Source organism: Jaculus jaculus, chromosome 19 (genome assembly GCF_020740685.1).
Source record: "Jaculus jaculus isolate mJacJac1 chromosome 19, mJacJac1.mat.Y.cur, whole genome shotgun sequence".
NCBI lineage: Eukaryota > Metazoa > Chordata > Mammalia > Rodentia > Dipodidae > Jaculus > Jaculus jaculus.
In genome coordinates this window covers 27,988,411-27,999,250 of record NC_059120.1, presented here as the reverse complement: position 1 = coordinate 27,999,250, position 10,840 = coordinate 27,988,411, and the positions used below count along the sequence as shown (strand labels likewise).

The window sequence follows — 10,840 nt, the reverse complement described above, 5'->3', positions numbered from 1 at the left end:
TACACAAAGCACTTTCTGGGATTTCTACCTGCCTGCATGCTACTCAGTCTTTCATCATTGCCACTCACAGCACTGTCATTAAACACAGTCTCAGGAATGTACAAACACCTGCAAATGCTGATTCTGTCATATTCCGGGAAAAGTTATGCTAACTTTGTCATGGCCAAGAAATAGGTAGGCAACAAGACCGGGAATGCTACCAGACAAGTCAGTACCTGAGAGGCCAAGTTTCTAGAGAAATCTATAATAAGGTGAGGTAGTGGGAAATAGAACTGAGAAATAATGCACTACAGGAAGGAGCAGGAACTTGTCAGGGAGAAGAGCATGGACATCAGAAGCCACATGGCTTGGGAACTGAGGCAGGTAAGATCATCACTAAAAGAGAAGTCACTGGCCAGGAGTCATGGCCAGCTGGCAGGGATTTCTGTGAGAAACAAGAGGGTCTTGTGAGATAATGCTGAGGGAAGATGCATATGAGGTCATTTTCTGTACCAAATAAAAAGATTAAATTAATGTAGTGCTAGGAAAAAAAAAAAGTGCCAATTAGTAAATTGGTTGATTCCACATTATAGGTAGGTGAGAACTCACAGGTGACAGTAAGAGAATGAATCTGGGTGAAGATGGCCTGATATTGAGTCTTATTAAGAGTTAGTAGTTCTTGCTTCAGTACATTCTTCTATTAGTGTTGATTTGTTCAGAAAATATTATTCCACCTGAAGATGACTTGTTCAGCTAGTGTCATAGCCTTGATAAACTTTGTATTTGTAGGGACAGAGATAGGCAAACAGTGTAGCAAAATTAGAGAGTGATATACTTAAATATTCAAATGGTCAACAAAGGGCTGGAGAGATGGCTTAGTGGTTAAGCGCTTGCCTGTGAAGCTTAAGGACCCCGGTTCGAGGCTCGATTCCCCAAGACCCACGTTAGCCAGATGCACAAGGGGGCACACACATCTGGAGTTCGTTTGCAGTGGCTGGAGGCCCTGGCACGACCATTCTCTTTCTCTCTCTATCTGCCTCTTTCTCTCTGTCTGTCTGTTGCTCTCAAATAAATAAACAAAAAAATTAAATGGTCAACAAATACCGCATCATTTGTCTGAATGCCGAAGTAACTAACTATTAAATGTTAATAGTACAACATGTTAATAGTACAAATGTTAATAGTAGTACAACAAATACTTGGCTTGTCATTTGCTGTCTTAATTTTGTCTCTGAAAAGTTTTGTAACACGTGAGAAATACATTTATGTTAATTAAAAAATACCTTACAATACTGATTAAGAAGTACAATAATTTACTCAATATGAGACCAGTGAGCTTTATTCAAGTTTAGTGAAGCAGCAAAATTAGATGGATGATTAATTTAGCCCCAGGAGTACATGCATTTATTCTTTCATATCAAAATTATTGTTTTCAGTGCATGTAAATGTTTCTTCTATTGGGTTGATAAAGCCAAAATGTGAATTTATATCCCCTGAATCATTGGTGAGTTTGTCTAAGGCTATCTTAGAAGACTGACTTTTCTCAAAGGATATTTTGTTCCTACTACAGGGGAATTGGGTTTTTAATATTTTAAAGATTAGCAGTAACCTTGATAGCATATTGGCTAAGTAATGCCTTGTGATATCCCTAAATAATGGAGGAATCTGAAGTGGGTACTTATGTCAAAGAAGACATTTATTTATTCAGAGAGTAGCCTAGGCTAGCGTGGAATTCATTATGGAGACCAACCTGGAAAGAATCAATTTTTATAACCCATGGAAATGATTGGATTTTAATTCCTACTAGCTTGAATCCTGAAATGTTACAGCTTTCTTTACTTTCGAGGAAATATACATTTGGAATACAATATTTCCTTTTACTAAAGATTTTACTGGGTAAAGAGTAGCATTTAATTGTAGCAAACAATTCAGCTTTTCTAGACAGGGAAGGAATGGATTTATTATTCAATTTAAGACAGCGCACACAAGTCTGCACAAGCAACACTGCAGGCCTGGAAGCCAATTCAATTGATAAAGTCTCACCATCCAGCCTCAGCTTGTTAGTTTATTAAATGCAAAAAGTGTTCCAAACTCAAAAAGTTTTTTTTAATACAAATACAATAAACAGAATAGTTAAAAGAAGCCTTTCCTTTAGGCATTTTTCCAGGCAACGTTCTTACTTTTGCTCTCTTCTAGATTCCCTATAAATTGAATGTCCTTGAACTGTTTTAGACAGTGGAGACTAAGAACAGTGTAGATAGTATAGAGCTTGGGTGATGACGACAGTGTGACTGGATTATGAGGTTCACAGGAAGCAACAGATGGTTCCATTTGAATGAATATGTATACTACATGAGTGAAAGAATATGTATTTGGAATAAGAGGAGGGGTTTATATGGAGAGTAGCCAAGAACAGTGATGGAAGGACTGAGAATAGACAGAATTTTGTCCACTGCATGGCTTCACTGTGTCTCCTGCGATATATAAAGAACATGTGAAAAATGTCATGAGCAACTCTGTGTAAGCAGGGAAACCCCAGTGAAATGGGTGTTTTAGAGGAGCAAACATAAGCATTGCATTGAACAACTTGTAATTCCCAGACTTACAATGTCAGAAACCCTATAACTTCTCCAGGAGAAAGAATACACATTATGAAAATATTCTCAGGTCTAAAATCAAGTAAATGTTGCTTCAAAAATCATTGTTGTTTCATAGTTGTGTGCTTGTCCTCCACGAAATGGTTTAGTCATTAAGAGTTCAGTGTGAGAAGAACTTAGTGACTCCATAGGAAACTAATGACCATTTGTGGAAAAGGAAGGAACATCATATGCAGGTAGATTGCTTCTAGAATCTTTGAATAAAGTAACAGATAAAAATAATGATCTAAGAGATGACATTTCTCAGCTCTAGACGTGCATATAAAGAATGTCCATATTTCTAAGTGTGACCTGGAAGTGAACCTTTCCTCCAACACTATAGGGCTCAAATTGCTGTTAACAAAAACCAAACCCTCGTCCTACAGTTGACTAACTTCTGATGTAAGTATAAATTCCAGTCTTGAAGGGTGTCAGCAGTTAAAGTGAGGGTACTGCCGGGCATGGTGGCGCACGCCTTTAATCCCAGCACTTGGGAGGCAGAGGTAGGAGGATCACCCTGAGTTCGAGGCCACCCTGAGACTCCATAGTGAATTCCAGGTCAGCCTGGGCTAGAGTGAGACCCTACCTTGAAACCCCCCCCCAAAAAAAAATAAAATAAAAAAATTTAAAAAAATAAAGTGATGGTACTGATTGGATAAAGGGGAAAAACTGGGATCTTTAACTTGAGATGAAGATATGTGGAAGGACACCAATGAAGCTGGGCTTACTGAATGCAGATTTGGACAGGCTTCTCTTACCTGAGGAAGTGGTCTTCCTACTCTTTGCAGCAGATATATCCCTACCTTGGGGCCCTGCAGTATTACCCTCTCTGCCTTTCCTTGGGAGAATCAATCCTGCATTGTTCATGAGACCAGCTATGACCTTTCCTGAAGGAGATGCCAAGCAAGATAATGCTGGTGCCCCTTAGTGCCCACCCTGCTTTGCCTCCAGACCTACAACCAGACTCATTGGTTAGATGATTTTTTGTGTTATCTAGCTTCCCAAGATTGCTCCTAATGCATTTAATTCAAACTGCTAAACACAATATTATAGCCATTATATATCTTCTCCAGTAAAGATGTTGCAGCTCTGGGTCAAATTATCTGATTGCTATACAAGGTGACTGGCCATTTGAAATTCAATAATTCTCATCCAAGATTTCATTTGTAACTTTCACAAGCAAAAGTCATGAGGCCAAATTCTCCCTGTGTATATATGGTTAATGGTTGCTCAGGGAAGCAAAGGTGTTTTCTTCAGTTTTATAAACACTAGTAAGTTACTCATGCTCCTGTAAATAACCTCTCCCTCCTTTCCTAGAGGACACAGAGACAAGAGACAAAGAAACCTTTACAAAAAGGCAAGAAAGAGAAGAAGGGAAGTAGGAGGAGCAAGAGGAGACAGTGAAGGAGGAGCAAAAGCAGGAGAAGGTTCCTTCTCCCTGGAAACTTCCTTCTCTTGCACAAGAGGAGGACAGACGGCCCCAGAGTGAGATTCCCCATGTCTCTATAGTCCCACAGATAGAACATCCTTAGGTCCCAGTGTGGGAGCTTTGCCATTTCCCAATGTCAATGACTGTAGGCATCAGAGTCTGGCTGCAAATGCTACATTTGTTAAGCTTGATGGTCACCAGCAAAACATCTCTGTCCCCGGTGTTCATCCTTGGGTCTCTGCTGTTCAGATTCTGTGTATCCATTTATGGAAGCATCGCTGTGGTCTCTGTAATCTCATGCATTTTCAATGATTTGCCCCATATGGTGCTATTTGGGAGATGGACCCTTGCTGGATGAGGTGTTTCTGGGGACTGGCTTTTGGGTATTATAGCCTAGCTTCCCCCTTGCCATAGCTCAGCTTGCTCTTTTGATGCTTTCCCATGGCTGCTGTGAAAAGAAGTGATGTCCAGCTTCTGATCTACCATCTTTCCTTGGCAGATTGCCCTTTAGATAGTAAACAAAGACAAACTCTAACCATCAGCTGCTGTGGGTTTGCTGTTCTGTCTCAGCAACATGAAGGAAGCCACAGCATGCACCATCCCATGCTGCCAAGGATCTTGAGCCTGTGGATACTGCTTCTCCTTCCTAAGGCCCCACCTTTGCAACTGGACATTGCAGATTGAAGTTGCCCCTCAGTCCAGCTCCAACCAAGGTGGCCAGTTGGGCAGCAGCAAGGCAATTCCTTCTTCCTGAAGGACCAAGTCACCTCAGCAGCAGCTGCTGGCTTAGTGTCTTATCACCTGTGGCTCAGCTTCCCAGCAGCAGCACAAGGCAGGTTCTTTGGACCACCTGCTCCTGCCAAGCAGGTCTGCAGGAAGTGCCCATGTGTTTTTCACATTGTCGCATCCATTCTTGCCCTCAGACTCATCACAGGAAGGACTGACTCAGGAAGAAGTGCAAATGTGCTTTGCACACTGACCACTGGAAGGACAGACTCTGGGCTTGCAGCTCATCTTCCACCAGTGCTCCAAGTACACCTGTGTTATCTTCAGCACAACTGGGTGGAAGGAACTGGGTTCATCATGTTCCTACTCCAGGGCCCAAATGGAACAAGTTCAAGGCAAGCCCACTAATCAGGACTGAGGGTCACAATATAGAACTTCTACTAAAGACAGAAATCCTCAAAGAGTGTTTCAGGGAAACATATGGTGTCTGAGACTTGGCTGATGTCTGTGAAGTGCATTTTATAGATTACATTACGTTAAATTATGTTACAATTTATAAATATATAATAATGAAACAGTAATAAAGAAATCTGATAATATAATGTAAAATATTTGTAATAATGATGAAAAATAATATATTATTTCCTCCACTATCTCTAATTATTTTACAGCTTATATAAGGGTAGATGACAATGCTAGACTTTAAAGAAATTTGCAGAAATATAAGATAAGCCACTCCTTAGAAAGAGAAGAAGCAGGAAATGATGAAGCGAGGGGAAAGTTGACAAGCAAGTAGAGGGACAGAATATAGAGGATTGAAAGGTCCAAAGAGGGACAAGGGAAAGGAAGGGATACACCAAACTAAAGATGGTATGAATAAGTACTATAGCAACCTACTTCTTCATTAGCTTATGAAAAGATATATCTCACTCTGTATCCCAGGGATACCGAGTGAGTGGGCTACAGAGTGAGTTCCAGGTCAGCCTGGGCTAGAGTAAGACCGTGCCTCAGATAATCAAACAAACAATCGAACAAACAAAAGGATATTATTAGACCTAGGGAGATGGCTTAGCAGTTAAGGCACTAGCCTGCAAAGCCTAAGGAATCAGGCTTGATTCCCCAGTACCCACATAAGCCAGATGCACAAGGTGGTGCATGTGGCTGGAGTTTGTTTGCTGGAGCTCTTGCATGTCTATTCTCTCTCTCTTTCTCTGACTCATTCTCTCTCTCAGATAAATAAAATATTTTTAAAATATGTAATTAAGAAAAACAATAAATTACAAGGAAAAGAGAAATCCCAGTGCTCAAGTCACCTCTGTCACACCAGCCAGGGTTTAGTGAGCATTGCAGAGGAAGTGGTAGAATGAATCTGAGTGTTACTGTCATTGCTAGCTATAGAACTGCCTCTATGACAATGGCAGCAGATTTGGGGGAGGTAGAAAACTCATCGGAGCTGTCGCAATCTCAACACTGAATGAGACATCTTTATCACACTCTCTAAGGCTCAGGAAACACTGCAGAAGATGGGGCTGAAAGGACATAAGAGCCACAGTGTGGAAAAGAGAAATGTGGGTCACTGCCTTAGGACATGAACCAACTAGTGCATTATGAATCCACAGTGGTTACCCATGTCCTACAAGACACACACTCTTCAGAGCCATCAATATTTTGACATGAACAGTAGAGGAGGTTAAAAAAAGTGAGAAAAGAAAATAAAAACTACCTACAAAGAGGAAACTTCTACTTCTCATTTTAATATAATAAATATTGAGAGATACAACCAGATTTGTTTTGTTCTAAAGCTAAATGTGGAGGTGCCCTTCTATAACCCTAGCACTACAGAGACTGAGGCAGGAAGTTGAGTTTGAGTCCAGTGTGGCTGATATATAGCAGGGCCCTATCTCAGAAACATAACACAAACAAAGGAATTATTTTCTTTAACTCATCAGTTTCAAGGTTAGCAAGTTATCTCAAACAAATAATTATGTACTGAACTAAGTAAAGTGAAATACTATTATTGGCTTATTAGATATCAAAAAATACTTAATTAGATATAAAATTGATTAAATAATTATTATTATAAAGAAGAAAGCTCTAACCAACCATTACAATAATAGTATATTCAAAAGCTATTAACATAGAAATACTTGCTGATTTGATACTCCAACACATGCATAGAAGCATCCCTATGCACTTACATATGCACTCCAGACATACCTATATAATGCATGTATTCACCATTATCCCATGATTTTTTTAATCAGAAAATTTTCTTGTTCTAGGAAACAGATGCTACAGTATTTAAGGGAAGGATGTACTAATGTCTGCAACTAACACCTGAAGAGTTTGGAATAAAAATTGTGTGTTGGACACAAGGCAGAAATGGATGAATTAACTTATGTAAAGATATACTTGAAACCCTTATGAAATAAACTACTGGTGTAAGAAGACAGGTACCAGTGGTGAGGGTCTCACTGAAGGATTGCTGTTGAGGGAGAGAGACAGAGTCAGCAGTTGGCCAGGGGGAAAACCTGGGCTGTTCTTTCTCTTTAACATTTACTGAGTACCTGCTATATGATCAGGCAGTGCAGTAATGCTGAGAGGAAATGACAATAAAAAAGTTTTAGTGACAAGAAGAAACTGCTAGCAGAACTTATATCAGAATCATTGAAGCCATATAAAATAACATAAGTGTTATGATGTTTATAAATCAGTTAAGACTTGGAAATTAGACGGATGGGTTATTTTTAATGCATATTGCTTTATCGAATCCCTTAAATTTGTTTGGGTCAATGTTTTCCAAAGGCATGTGTGCTAAAAGTTAATCACCTACCTGTGGCACCATTGGCAGGTGGTAGAAACACTGGAAAATTAGACCGTGTGGGAGGAAGTTGGACCGTTGGAACATGCTTTTGAATGAAATACGTAGAAATAATAAAACAGCAAGTTCTGTGAGTTGGTCGTATGTGAAGTTGCTTGGGCTTTTGGCAATTGTGCTAAATAAAATTTTACTCTGATAATTAATTATTTTAATAAATATCCATTTGAAATAACGGTGGCTGCTGCTGCCGCCGCTTTGTCGCCGCCTCCTCCGGCTGAGGACGCTCCGGAGCAGGGCGCGGGGAGGAGGGCCAGGGCGGCCATCTGGACCGCGTGCCTGTTCCGGGCATCTGGCCAGAAGTCACCCCATCTTCGTCGGGTACCAACCCCAGTAGTAGTGCCAGCACCACAGCTATGCCTGTGACCCAGTCTGTCAAGAAACCCAGTAAGCCCGTCAAGAAGAACCAGGCTTGTGAGATGCGCGGAAAGGCCTTCGTGATGTGTGCTCCTCCACCAACACCAGCTTTCCCGTTGGGACGAAAGCCTGTGAGTGTCCTATTTGTAACCAGCGTTTCAAGAGGAAGGGCCGGATGATTTACTGTGTGGGGTCTCACTAAGGAGGCATCACCAAAGCCTATTCCTGCAATGTTTGGGGGAAAGGCTTCTCGAGGCCTGACCACTTAAGCTGTCACGTAACACATGTTCATTCAACAGAAAGACCCTTCAAATGCCAAACATGCACTGTTGCCTTTGCCACCAAAGACAGACTAGGGACAATCATGGTGTGCCACGAAGGCAAGGTCTCATGGAACATCTGTGGGAAACTCCTGAGTGCAGCATACATCATCAGCCACTCAAAGACACATGGGCAAAGCCAAAGTATCAACTGTAACACGTGTAAACAAGGCATCAGCCAAACATGCATGAGTGAAGAGACCAGCAGTCAGAAGCAGCAGCAGCAGCAGCAGCAGCATGTGACAAGCTGGCCAGGGAAGCAGGTAGAGACACTGAGACTGGGAAGAAGCTGTCAAAGCAAGAAAGAAAGAGGCTGCCAACTTTCTGCCAAACCTCCACGGCTGCTACCACACCTGTGACTCTCACTACTCCATTCAATATAACGTCCTCTGTGTTGTCTGGGACTATGTCAAAACTAGTCACAGTGGCAGCTGCAATGAGCATGAGAAGTCCAGTAAATGTTTCAAGTGCAGTTAACATAACCAGCCCAATGAATATAGGGCATCCTGTATCTATAACCAGTCCATTATCCATGACCTCTCCTTTAACACTCACTACCTCAGTCAACCTCCCCACCCCTATAAATGCCCCAGTGAATATAGCACACCCTGTCACCATCACATCTCCAATGAACCTGCCCACACCTATGACATTAGCTCCTCCTCTCAATATAGCAATGAGGCCTGCAGAAAGCACATGCCTTTCTTGTCCCAAGCTTTGCCTACATCACCACCTTGGTAAACATTGTTATGAAATCAAAGTACGGGTTCAAGTAAATATTTACCAGCAATTTACTTTTAGTTGATTAAAGCAAAACACAAACCATGAAATTGGAAGATTTTATTACACTAGTTAATAAGAGTGTAGTAGCATTCTGCTCCCATTTGGCTGGGTTTGTTCAAAGTAGGGTGTATATGTAGCATATCACTGGACCATTTTAGTCTAATCAGAAATTCCTTTTAGGTGATAGCATTGCTTAAAGAGCATAGTAGTTGGCAAGATGAAGTGCCAGAATTAAAACCAGTCATAAAAAGACAAAACCCATTTCAAAATGCAAGGGAAAAGGCAGCATTATTGTTTCTAATCCCAAGAAATCATTTTATTCTAAACACTAGCAGAACTCATACTTCTGTACAAAGTACAGGTAGCTGTTTTAACCTGAAGTTTTAAATCCACAGATTGAGAGCTAGTGTAAAATTTTCTGAGTTTTTTGTTTTTATGACTAAGTAGATGCATTGTTATAATAAAATGCATTTCAGAGAATATGCATTTTACCTTTGGGAATATGTTAATTTTGTGCAGCATTCCCTATGGGAAAGGTGATACCAGCTCTGCTATGCAAAGAATATGATAACTTATCATTCTAACTTCAACATATATTAGGGATTGTGACCTGATATTTGGACATGTAAATATTGCTCAGCATATTAATCCTGATGGAAAATAGCATTGTAGTTGACTTTTTAAAAAAAATTAAAAAATACAAATTGTGTTTTGATAAGAAAAAGCCACAACTGAAAGAGGAGTCAGGTGTGTGAGCAGGCAGGCTTCTAACAGGCCAGTGGGACTGTTCAGGAGCTAAGGTGTACTTTGGAACCATTCAGTTATTGCTCTAAATTGGAAGACATTGGAGGCACTGGGATGTGATACGCTCCTCTCTCTCCCAATCAGAGCCTGTTGTTGTTGCAATAGGCACAAATGTGTTAGATGCTCACTAGAGTCTATGTCTTATATGAAATTGTATACAGTTTTTATTCGAACCACTAACTAGGTAGTATGCCCCTTCAGAACAAGCAGAGTGTATCTTTTATTTTTTCCCTCCTTCTGTTTAATCAAGTATTGTGCATATTTGTTAAACTTTGTAAACATGGACATCACCTTTTTTTTTTTTTTTTTTTTTTTTTGAGGAAACACTTGTATCGGCTTTGTGGTGTTTTCAGGGAGGTAGCTATTTGTACTCTCCATGGAAACCCAGCAATGATTGTGCACGGTGAGACGTGTGCTTTTTATTTCTTAGTAGGATGTTTTATCCCTGTACATAAGGTAGAAACCAAAACCTACTGAAACAGATACTCCACACCATTATGCCACACATTCATATTTTCAAAGCATCATGTTGAAAAGTTAAAACCAAGACACTGTAACTTTTGTTTTTTACATTGCAATATGGTTTTGGTCTTTTTCATTTTTTAATCTTGCAGTTAAGAGAAGTGGAAATTAGTTGTGTTAATCCTGCAAAATGCTTTCAGGACCATCAAACTGAATGACTTTCATTTATACCCCACTGTATCAGCACAAACGTCAAAATACTGAGGCAGACTTCCTACATCAGGGCCAGGTATCTGTGTGTCATTATATAAAACAGTGCTAGGGGGTTGAACTACATAGTGATAAAATAAAATAAATAGTACCTAGCGTAAAAAATTTTATAAATGATCTTTTGTACTTTAGGACATTAAATTGTACAACTTAGGAACTTTCTATTTAGCAGGAAGGCAACACATTCCTACACTTT

At 40.2% G+C, this 10,840-nt stretch overlaps 1 pseudogene; it reads left to right on the top strand.

The window, feature by feature from the left end:
• The first annotated feature begins 282 nt into the window (after positions 1-282).
• Positions 283-9,066, top strand: LOC101596835 (annotated as a pseudogene).
• Positions 9,067-10,840: the final 1,774 nt, after the last annotated feature.